Raw genomic sequence first — 10,854 nt, 5'->3', positions numbered from 1 at the left:
ACAGTGTCTATACCACCTTCTAAATTTTAATTTCGTACAGTTAAATTTCTAATAACCTCTATCTTTCCTACTCACTTAAAAGAATCCCAGCTTTTTCTCCCACTGGGACCATCATTGGCTCCTTACTTTTTTGCCATTTATCATACCTCTAAATGACCTCTTTTCTCTCTTTATGCAGCTCAGATTACCCATAGTGCATCATCATAAAGAGTCTCTTACACACACCTTGCCATGTACTCTCTCTGTCAGACTGGCCAAGCAAGCTATTGACTTTGGTGAAAGCCACTCTTGGTCTACTCTGTGCCTATATCTGAACAGCTAAGCATGGCTGAAGAAAAACATAGTACTGTACTGACTTGTTAGCTTTCAATTTATTACCGCACATTCCAAATGTACTCCCAGCATAGCCTGACAATCCTACTACATTTTCCTAGTCCACTGGCTCTTTCAGTCCCAACAGAGCCAATCATATTTTCTCTTCTCATAATTGCTCATTCTTAGCGGCTTACTTTGACTACTGTTGACTACTGTTTACTAAGAATACAGAAATAATCAGAAGAGAATTACCTGTCATTCTTTAGCAAATTCAGGAAAGTGCCTGCCTTTATACCCCACACTCTGCCTTTCCACTTCTTATCTAGAGGGACAGTCCTTGTTAGGTTTAAGGCCAAGGTTACTACCTGTGCACTGATTGTATCACCTCTGGTCTACATGAGGACTGTGGTCCTGCAATTATCCCCTCGCTTCCTGCTGATCAATTTCCCTTTTTACTAGGTTGTTCTTATAAGTATATAATCCCATTTTTAAAAACTCTTTTTGATCCTAAATGTCTTACTGAGTGAACCACCAAATCTATTCTCTATACTATAGCAAAAGTCATTAAAAATATTGTCTGTTTTCAATGTTTTACATCCTTACCCCTCATTCTTTTTTTCCCCTTCTTCTTTTTGCTAGGACCAACTTGACCGATGCCTGAGACTCAGGTGCTACTGGAAATTGGGGGACCAGAACCTCCCATGGGGTGTGTGACCTGGTGCTCTCTGTAGGAGTGCCTCAGTGAGTCTTGGGGATGGGATTGATGCTTATATGACTAGCAATTGACCAGAGACAATCGCTCAGCTACTAGCTCCCTCAGTGTGTGTTATAGGATCACAGGCCCAGCAGCAGGGGCACATGGAAACTATGGGTCTCATTGATGATTCTGAAAGTGACTTCCACATATGAATGGAAGCTCTCCTAACCCCTCTTCTTCCAGTAGCCCTTGGTGTCAAAGGACAGCTTGTAGATGCCTGCCTTCATTGGGCCTGGTGCCCTGAGACTTGGGCAGTGACCACCCAAGTTGGAGTAGTTTTTCCTCAGCTCTGTCCACTACTGCCCATGGTCCTCGAACCTGGACAGGTAGGGGTGGAGGCCCTGGGCTGGGAGCCCTGAGGCAGTGTCCAGCATGCGCATGGTTAGTGGGCTGCCTACTAGCTCCATGCCTTTGCCCTGAGCCTTGAGAGAGAGATAGGAATGAGTGCATGGGCCCCAGCCTTGTGTCCACATTGGCTTGGAGACAGCAGCCTTAAAGTAAACAGCCCTGGAGTACAGAGTCCCCAAGTGTGCCTTTACCCTGGAGGTGGTGGTGATGGGAGTGTCTTATTCTATCTTTAATCAATCCATTTAGGCATCCCATTGAAGTTCCTTTTGTCAATGTCATTAATGACCTTGTCATCGCCAAATCCAATGGTTGGTCCTAAACTTTCAGCTTACTAGACCTCTCAGGAGTGTATGGCAAGGCTTCTCACTCCTTCTTTCCTGAAATACCCTATTCATTTGCCTTATAGGACCTGACATTCCCATGTTTTTCTCCATACCACCTACCACTCCTCCCTGCTGCTTTTCCTCTGAATGTTGGAGTGCTCCAGATGGTTCCTGTACACACCTCATTTCACTGAGAAAATAGTTGGAACTAATAGGAACACTAGGCTCAGAGACCAATATGCAAATATTCACACAGGATTATGGACACATAATAAGCCATTCTGATAACATGGAAGACCAAAACCAGCCAATCTAGTATAAACTTCATTTGTTTAGCTTAGCACAGGCACTGTGCTAAGCACTGGGAATACAAGTGGAAAGATCAAACTTACTCCTTTCTGTTGTTGAAGTCAGCATGTACTAAGAAATTGCCATGAGTGGGGTTATGGACACTGGAGAGGGTATGTGCTATGGTGAGTGCTGTGAAGTGTGTAAACCTGGAGATTCACAGACCTGTACCCCTGGGGCTAATAATATATTATATGTTTATAATTAATTAATTAATTAATTTTTTAAAAATTGCCATGTGTCAGGTACTGTGCTAAGTACTTTCATGCACTATTTCATTTAATCTTCACAACTGAGACTAATAATATTACAGCACCCATTATACAGATAAGCAAACCGAGATCTAGAAGAAATATATAACCACCTGTGATTTTAGACCTAAGAAGTGGCTGAAATGGGCTTTGAACTAGGCTATCCGGATCTACACATAATCTGAGCCAGTCTTCAAACCAGTTTTGACCTGAAAAAGTACTTTTGTGTGGTTCAAACTAATATTAAGTTGTTCCTTTGGAATAAGGGAAACTTGTAAGTCCAGGAAGTACTGGAAATACAATTATGTAAAGTATAAATTGGAGGACAAGAGAACAAAACACCACCAGGTTATAGCTTTCCACTGTGAAGGGAATTTAGTGGACTTAATCAAGTAATTGTACTTAAGCACAATTAAGTAACTGGCTTTTTCTATTAGTTGCCCCAAGTTTTGAAGGAAATAGATGAAAAAATCTGGCTGTTTTATTTAAAGAAGTTACCTCTCGAGTACTTAAATGAAGTGTCCCATTCTGGTACTTCCTAAATGAAAAAGACACTTATATTTTTGTTTTGAGATTTTCAGCTCCTGGGCTGCAGCGTTTCAGCTGAGTGTTGATTAATTAAAAATGAGTGTCATGAGCTAGGTGAGCTTTAAGAATCAGAGAAATTGATTATCATAGATTAAAAAAAAGTTTAGATATCCAGGGGAAAGTCTTACAAAAACAAAGTTTGCTTTTTACGTAATTCTACCAAGAGTGCTGGTTTAGGAGAGCAAATTATAAATAATGTTCCCAGGTAAATTTACCCTTCTAGCCATATCATCTCTTGTCTACCTTAGAAACTCATGATTCTCAACAAATGTGTGGAAAATGCATTTACCCTAGGTTCCAGTGACTGATAAATTGAAGTGGAGATTTGCACTTTATATCTCAACCTAAAGGAAGGATGCTTTCAGGATTTTAGGCAAATTATTTCTATGGACAGCCCAGGGCTAGAGAAATGTCTTTATGTTTTGGGAAATTAACCATGTTTATTTCTTAGTAACAGTAATACAATACAAACATACCTGGTCCTTTATCTGTTTTGAAGTGCTTTCCCATGCAATCTGTACTCACAACAGTTCTACAAAGTTGATTGGGTCATGGGGATTTGGATAGATGAAGTGCCCTGGCTGGTGGGTATATGATTAGTTTGTGGTAATAGCTAGGAGTAGAAATCAGTGCTGAGCTCCACTTCTAGGGCTCTCTCATTGCATCTACTTGTGGATTCTGCTGTGGGAGAGGAGGAGCCAATACTGCTTGTGATTGTGTTACTGGTTAGCCAATCTCTTACTTGCCAGGGCTTGCCTTTTATGATTGCAGAGAGTGACATTCAGACCTTTGATTCCAAAGCTTCTGAGTCTCAAGTTTCATGAAGGAGGAGCACTGAAGTTTGAAGTTGGTCTGTATAGATTCCTATCTAATTAGGTGAGAGATCTGGAGAAAAATAGGAAAGGGCATGGAGTCTGATGAGATTTTCCAGAAAAACACTGAGTGTTGGTGTTTTGTTGTTTCTGGAGTTTTACCCTTCCAGATGTTACCTTGCATTTGTTGTATCACCAAGGGAAGAAACCTAGCAAGAGGATGTGTAGCCATAAGTGGGGAAGATTCAATATCTGCGTGAGTGAGACACAGTGTAGTGATGGCACAGTTGCCCATGATTCTCAGTGAGCCAGACCCCAGCATCAGCTGTCATCACTTCTTTGGGTTTATTGTCAAACCTCTATCTTCACAGACACTTAAGCAGTTTTTTAAAAAAATTATGTTCCTGGGGCGCTTGGGTGGCTCAGTGGGTTAAGCCTCTGCCTTCGGCTCAGGTCAAGATCTCAGGGTGCTGGGATAGAGCCCCGCATTGGGCTCTCTGCTCAGCGGAAAGTCTGCTTTCCCCTCTCTCTCTGTCTGCCCTTCTGCCTAGTTGTGATCCCTCTCTCTCTGTCAAATAAAAAAAAAATCTTTAAAATAAAAACTTTCTTAAAAAAAAAACCAATTACAGCATTAAAAAAAAATTATGTTCCCACGGTCGTTTTGTGTCAATGATAAATAATATGTCACAAAATAACCTATCAGTATAAGAAATCTTTTCTTTTTCTGAGCTCTCAGAATTCTGACAATTATCAAATATTTTAATTAGCTTATTTTATGTTTGCATAGCATTTTATGTTGAAACTTTTTCTATTCAGCAACATGGCAAACTGTCATAGATCAACCCAGAAAACACTAGCAAAGTGAGTAAAAGCACGAGTCTGAAGAACAGTTTCATAAAAAGCTGTGAGCAATCCCTGAAGAGTCTGAAGAATGCCAGATGGGTGTTGGGGATGGGGGGGTAGGAGTGGAGGCAGGGATAAGTTTGGGAGCAGGCTAAAGCCTGGGGTGGAATATGGCTGGAGGCGGCAGTAGGAAGAGGTACATCACAAAAGCCCCATCCTGGTGCCCAGTTCTTGAAAAGAGCTGCAGACTGACCATCATGCTCTGACAATAGCTCCGACAAACCTTCATTCTCAAACCCCCAAGCTGGTGGCCCAGCGATATTTTCTCCTGGTGCCATTGTTTCCTAACAGTTTAAATGTGAAACCTTAGTCAGGGGAGTGTCCTGGTGAAGTGGCAGCAAGCAGGGATTTCACCAGTGGTTCTCCACTGTGGGCTTATCCCACCCCTCACTTGAAATATGTCTTGAGAAACATGGACTAGGGCCAGGACTTCTGTGCCTCCCCAACACACAGAACCAGAGAGCAAACATTGCCTCCAGGGCATATGAACTCAAAATAATGAGTTGTTGAGGACTATAAAAAAGACAGCACACTTAATGATACATACCACCTCAAAGAGAATTTTTGAAACAGTGGGGCCAAGAATTTAAAATAATCATACTGTGTACTTAAGAAGGGAGAGGAAGATTTTGTATTTTAATGTTCTAATAAGAAATTGCACAGGAGGAAAAATTATTTTCCCTTTACCTGTCTAGGTTCTTGGCTGAGACTCCCCTTATAATTAAAGACATAACAGGAGAAAAACAAACAGGTTTAGTAACAGGTATATCACCTGTATACATGGGAGATACCCAAAAAAGCTGAGTAAAACTCCCCAAAATGATATTCCAAAAACCTATAAGTAAAGGAGAAACATTATTTTAAGATCAGGAATAAGACAATGATGACCACTACCATTTACCTCACCACATTAGAGATTTTGGCTAATGCTATTAAGAAAGAGAAAGAAAGAAAAAAAAAAAGAGAAAGAAAGAATAGTTGAAAGGATTAAAGAGAAGATAGGAATAATGATTATTTTTTTAGATTGGTTAGAAAACTCAACTAAAATCAATGAAATATTTGAACTAATGAAAGGATTCAACAAAGCTGTCAGAGACAACATCCATTTAAAAAATCAATAGGGTTTTGCTACATTAACATCACCCAACTAGGAACTATGATGAGAAAAATGAATCCAATTAACAATAGTGGCAAAAACTAAATAGGCCCTAGAAATTAATTTAAACAAGACTAGACAGGACTTCAATGGAAAAAAATGTAAAATTTGAAAAAATAACACAAAAGATCATTTGAAAAAATAGAGAAGGACCCTATGCTCTTGGATGGCACAACTTAATATTGTAATGATATTTATCCTTCCAAATTAATCCATACATTCAATGCAACCCAATAAAAGTTTCAGGTGGATTTTTTGAGAAACTTGATATATTTTTCTGAAATATAAAAATAAAAATAAAGATCCAGAAATAACCAAGTTAAACTTAAAAAATAAAAACAGTGAGGGAGAATTTATCCAGTTGTACAAATCTTTAGTAGTAAAAACAGTGTGGTTTGGGTGCAAGAATATACCCCAGGGATAAAGTAAGCTGCTCAGCCACAGACTTGCATATACATGGACATTTTTTTGACACATACTGCACCACAAATCGATTGAAGAGGATAGATTAGCTAATAGCTAATGGACTTTGTGGACCAAAACAAAACTGAACTCAAATGGGGAGTTGGAGATCATTTGGATGTCCATCATTGAAGGGATAATGGGCGAAATGTGGTCAGAGGTACAAAACCAAGTGCTATGAAATGGTTAGCAATAAGTTAAGAATCATCTGGCTGTAAAGGAAGGAAGTTGGCAGCCTGCAACTTAGCTGGTTCCAAGATCTAGGACATCAGGGCACAATCATTATACCTGTGGGTCATCTTTGGTTGTAACTTGATGAGAAAAGGGATTTTCTCTGTATGGTGAATTGGGTTAGTCTGGCTTTTGGCTGACCTGCAAACCCCAAATAAGAGGCAGAATAATTTTCCTCTTGTGCCCATTGGAAACTTTTCCCTTTCCTTTTTGAAATCTGTTTGTTTGGTTATGGGGAGGCAGGATCTAGAGCAAAAGTCAGGTATTAAGCCATTCAACAGAGTAAACAGGCTCAGAAAAATGAAATGCTTTGCTTAAGTGGAGGACTTTGGACTCCTACTTCTATTTAAATTCTGGTGCCTGCTTTACTGCACTTTGCCTTATGGCACTTTGCAGATGTTGCATTTTTTACAAATTGAAAGTTTGTGGCAACTGTGCCGAACAAATCTATGGGCACTATTTTTCCAACAGCATTTGCTCACTTCGTGTCTCTGTGTCACAATTTGGTAATTCTTGAAATATTTCAAACTTATTCATTAATATTATATTCATTATGGTGATCTGTGATCAGTGGTCTTTGATATTACTATTGTAATTGTTTTGGGGTGCCACAAACCATGCCCATATAAGATGGCAAACTTAATCTATAAATAGTGTATGTTTTCTGACTACTCCACTGACTGGCTATTTCACCATCTTTCTCCTTCTCCTCAGGCCTCCTGATTCTCTAAGACAAAATGTTTTTGAAATTAAGCCAATTAAAAACACTGAAGTGGCTTCTAAGTGTTCAAGTGAAAGGAAGAGTCACTTGTCTCTTCTTATAAATGAAAAGCTAGAATAATTAAGCTCAGTGAGGAAGACGTTTTGAAGCTGAGACAGGCCATAAGCTAGGCTTCTTGTATCAAGTGGTTAGGCAAGTTGCAAATGCAAAGGAAAAGCTCTTGAAGGAAATTAAAAGTGCTACAGTGAAATGAGGGATGATAAAAAAGAGAAATAGTCTTATTGCCAATATGGAAAAAGTTCTAGGGGCCTGGATAAGGATCAAACCAGCCACAACATTCCCTTAAGAGCCAAAGCCAAATCCAAAGTAGGCCCTTACTCTCTTCAATTCCATGAAGGCTGAGAGAAGCAAGGTAGCTGCAGAAGAAAAGTCTGAAGCTAGCAGAGGTTGGTTAGTGAGGCTTAAGGAAAGAACCAGTAACATAAAAGTGGAAGTCGAAGCAGTAAGTGCTGATGTAGAAGATGCAGCAAGTGATCCAGAAGATCCAGCTCAGATAATTTGTGAAGGTGGCTCCACTGAAGTGCAGATGAAACAGCCTTACATCAGAAGAAGATGCCATCTAGAACTTTCATATTTAGAGAGAAGTTGATGGCTGGCTTCAAATCTTTGAAGGACAGGCTGACTCTCTTATTAGAAGCTTATGCAGCTGGTAACCGTAAGTTGAAGTCAATGCTCATTTACCATTCTGAAAATCCTGGAAGCTTTAAGAAGTATGCTAAATCTACTTTGCCTGTGCTTTTTAGATGGAACAACAAAGCCTAGATGACAGCAATGTGTCAAAACCAAAATCTCATGAACATTTGTAATAAAACTAAGTGATATTGTGTGTCCCTAGGAGCCCCATAATACAAGCAGATGAGGCTAAGCCTATAGTTATAGAACCTATGGTGACCTCTGCAAGGGAGAAAGCAGAGGGCGGCAATGACCTGTTGGAGGAAATCTGAGAACAGTATTCTTAAACAGCCAATGAGAAACCACCAGAGAGCAGACCAACCAATTAGACAGCAGTGGCTCAAAATGGGAGTGGCTTTGCCACTTCAGTACCAGTGAGTGTGAAGTCTCCCAGTAAGAAGAGCCGGGTCAGCATAGTCAGTGGTGTGCCATTTAACTATTTAAAAACACAGTTTTCATTGTTTGCCAGTTCCCATGGTGTAAATGTTCCCATCATGGCTCACTGCATGCTACCAACATGGATACAAAGTCAGGAAGAGAGGTGCACAATCCATACTTACAAGGTGGGAGGCAACCATGAGCACTGGGAAAAATCAGAGCCCTTTTCCAGGAGTGGTGGCATACTGACTAGAAACTTGTGGAATCAAAGTTCATCAAGACAAGGGCAACAGAAAATAAAGGGAAAAGAGGCAGAGATAGAAATTGGGGAGTGGAACAGAGCCAGGAAATCTCAGAGAACAAGTTGCCATATTTTTTAATACTACAGGAAAACAAGAGAAGAGGGAGCTCTGCAAAGTTAGAAAAGCTACTGAACCATGCTACCTTCTAAAAGTTAGGAAAACAATCATTGCATAAAAATGAGCTATAGCTAGCGCAACCACTCTGGAAAACAGCATGGAGGTTCCTCAAAAAGTTGAAAATAGAGCTACCCTATGACCCAGCAATTGCACTATTGGGTATTTACCCTAAAGATACAAACATAGTGATCTGAAGGGGCACATGCACCCAAATGTTTATAGCAGCAATGTCCACAATAGCCAAACTATGGAAAGAACCTAGATGTCCATCAACAGATGAATGGATAAAGAAGATGTGGTATATATATACAATAGAATACTATGCAGACATCAAAAGAAATGAAATCTTGCCATTTGCGATGATGTGGATGGAACTAGAGGGTATTATGCTTAGCAAAATAAGTCAATCGGAGAAAGACAACTATCATATGATCTCCCTGATATGAGGAAGTTAAGAGGCAACGTGGGGGGTTTGGAGAGTAGGAAAGGAATAAATGAAACAAGATGGGATTGGGAGGGAGACAAACCATAAGAGACTCTTAATCTCACAGAACAAACTGAGGGTTGCTGGCAGGGAGGAGGGTCGGGAGAGGATGGCGGGGTTATGGACATTGGGGGGGAGTGTGTGCTATGGTGAGTGCTGTGAAGTGTGTAAATCTGGCGATTCACAGACTTGTACCCCTGGGGCTAAAAATACATTATATGTTCATAAAAAATTTAAAAATTAATTAAAAAAAGAAAAATTTTTAAAATGAACTATAGAATATTAACCATAGGCAAATCATGGAAAAAGCCCAAATGTCCATTGACTGATAAATAGATAAAGAAGATAAATGGATAAAGAAGATATATATACATATATGCAATGGAATAGTACTCAGCCATCAAAAAGAATGAGATTTCCCCATTTGCAATAACATGGATAGAGCTGGAGAGTATAATGCTAAGTGAAATAAGTCAGAGAAACACAAATACCATATGCATTCACTTATGTGGAATTTAAGAAAAAAACAGATGAACGTTGGGGGGAAGAAAAGAGAGAGGCAAACCATGAAAGAGACCCTTGATGATAAAGAACAAACTGAGGGCTGCTGGAGGGGAGGTGGGTGGGAGAATGGGTGAAATAGGTGATGGGGATTAAGGAGGGAACTTGCAATGGGCACTGGGTGTTATATGTAAGTGATGAGTCTTAAATTCTACACCTGAAACTAAAATAAAACTGTATGCTTACTGGAATTTAAATAAAAACGTAAAAAAGAACTAAATGAGCAACAAGAAAGTATCAAGGTAAAATCCAACATAAAATTATTCTAAGAAGTCATTTGACTTCAAGGTTCTCAAACCTGCTGCACATGAGAATCACTAGGGGAAATAAAACAAAAACAAAAACAGAAAACACTCTCCCTGTGCCATTTGTCCTGGAGAGGAGGCCACACAGCTGACCACCAACAGTGACTTAAACCAACCTAATCACTGATGTGGATAATAGTTCTCTTCAACATCCTCCTTCCACTCAGCCAACATCATCTACATTCATACCTTTCTCCAAGTTGCTCAGAGATTTTTACCTGGAGGGGTGTCATGTGCCCGACTGCCCCATTCTAACCCCCAAATTACCCATTCTTTTTTTTTCCTCTCCCAAGATTTTATTTATTTATTTAAGAGAGAGAAACATGAGTTGGGGGAGGGCCAGAGGGAGAAGGAGAAGCAGACTCCTCACTGAGCAAGGAGCCCAACGTGGGGCTGGATCCCAGGACCCTGGGATCATGACCTGAGCAGAAGGCAGACACTTAATTGAATGAGCCACCCAGGCACCCCCAAAATTACTTGTTCTATATACTGTTTCTTTATGGATATAAATGAGAGCAGATAAATCTATGACAATACGTTTCAGAAATTAATTTCAGCTCAGCAGATAGTCTTTCCCCAATACTTTGATACAATAGCTCAGTTTTGCACGTTTTCACTCACTGACCCTCAGGGATCACCAGTATGGGGACTTTGGTAGGAAAAAGGGGAGAGGCTTTTGGTCAAAGGAGCTTTAACAGTTCAGATTCTTTGGTGGCAAACAAAAGAACCCTAAGCAGACTCAAAGAAGGGCTGTTCATGG

The sequence above is a fragment of the Meles meles genome, chromosome 1 (assembly GCF_922984935.1).
Source record: "Meles meles chromosome 1, mMelMel3.1 paternal haplotype, whole genome shotgun sequence".
Lineage (NCBI taxonomy): Eukaryota > Metazoa > Chordata > Mammalia > Carnivora > Mustelidae > Meles > Meles meles.
Note: the sequence above shows the minus strand (reverse complement) of the source record.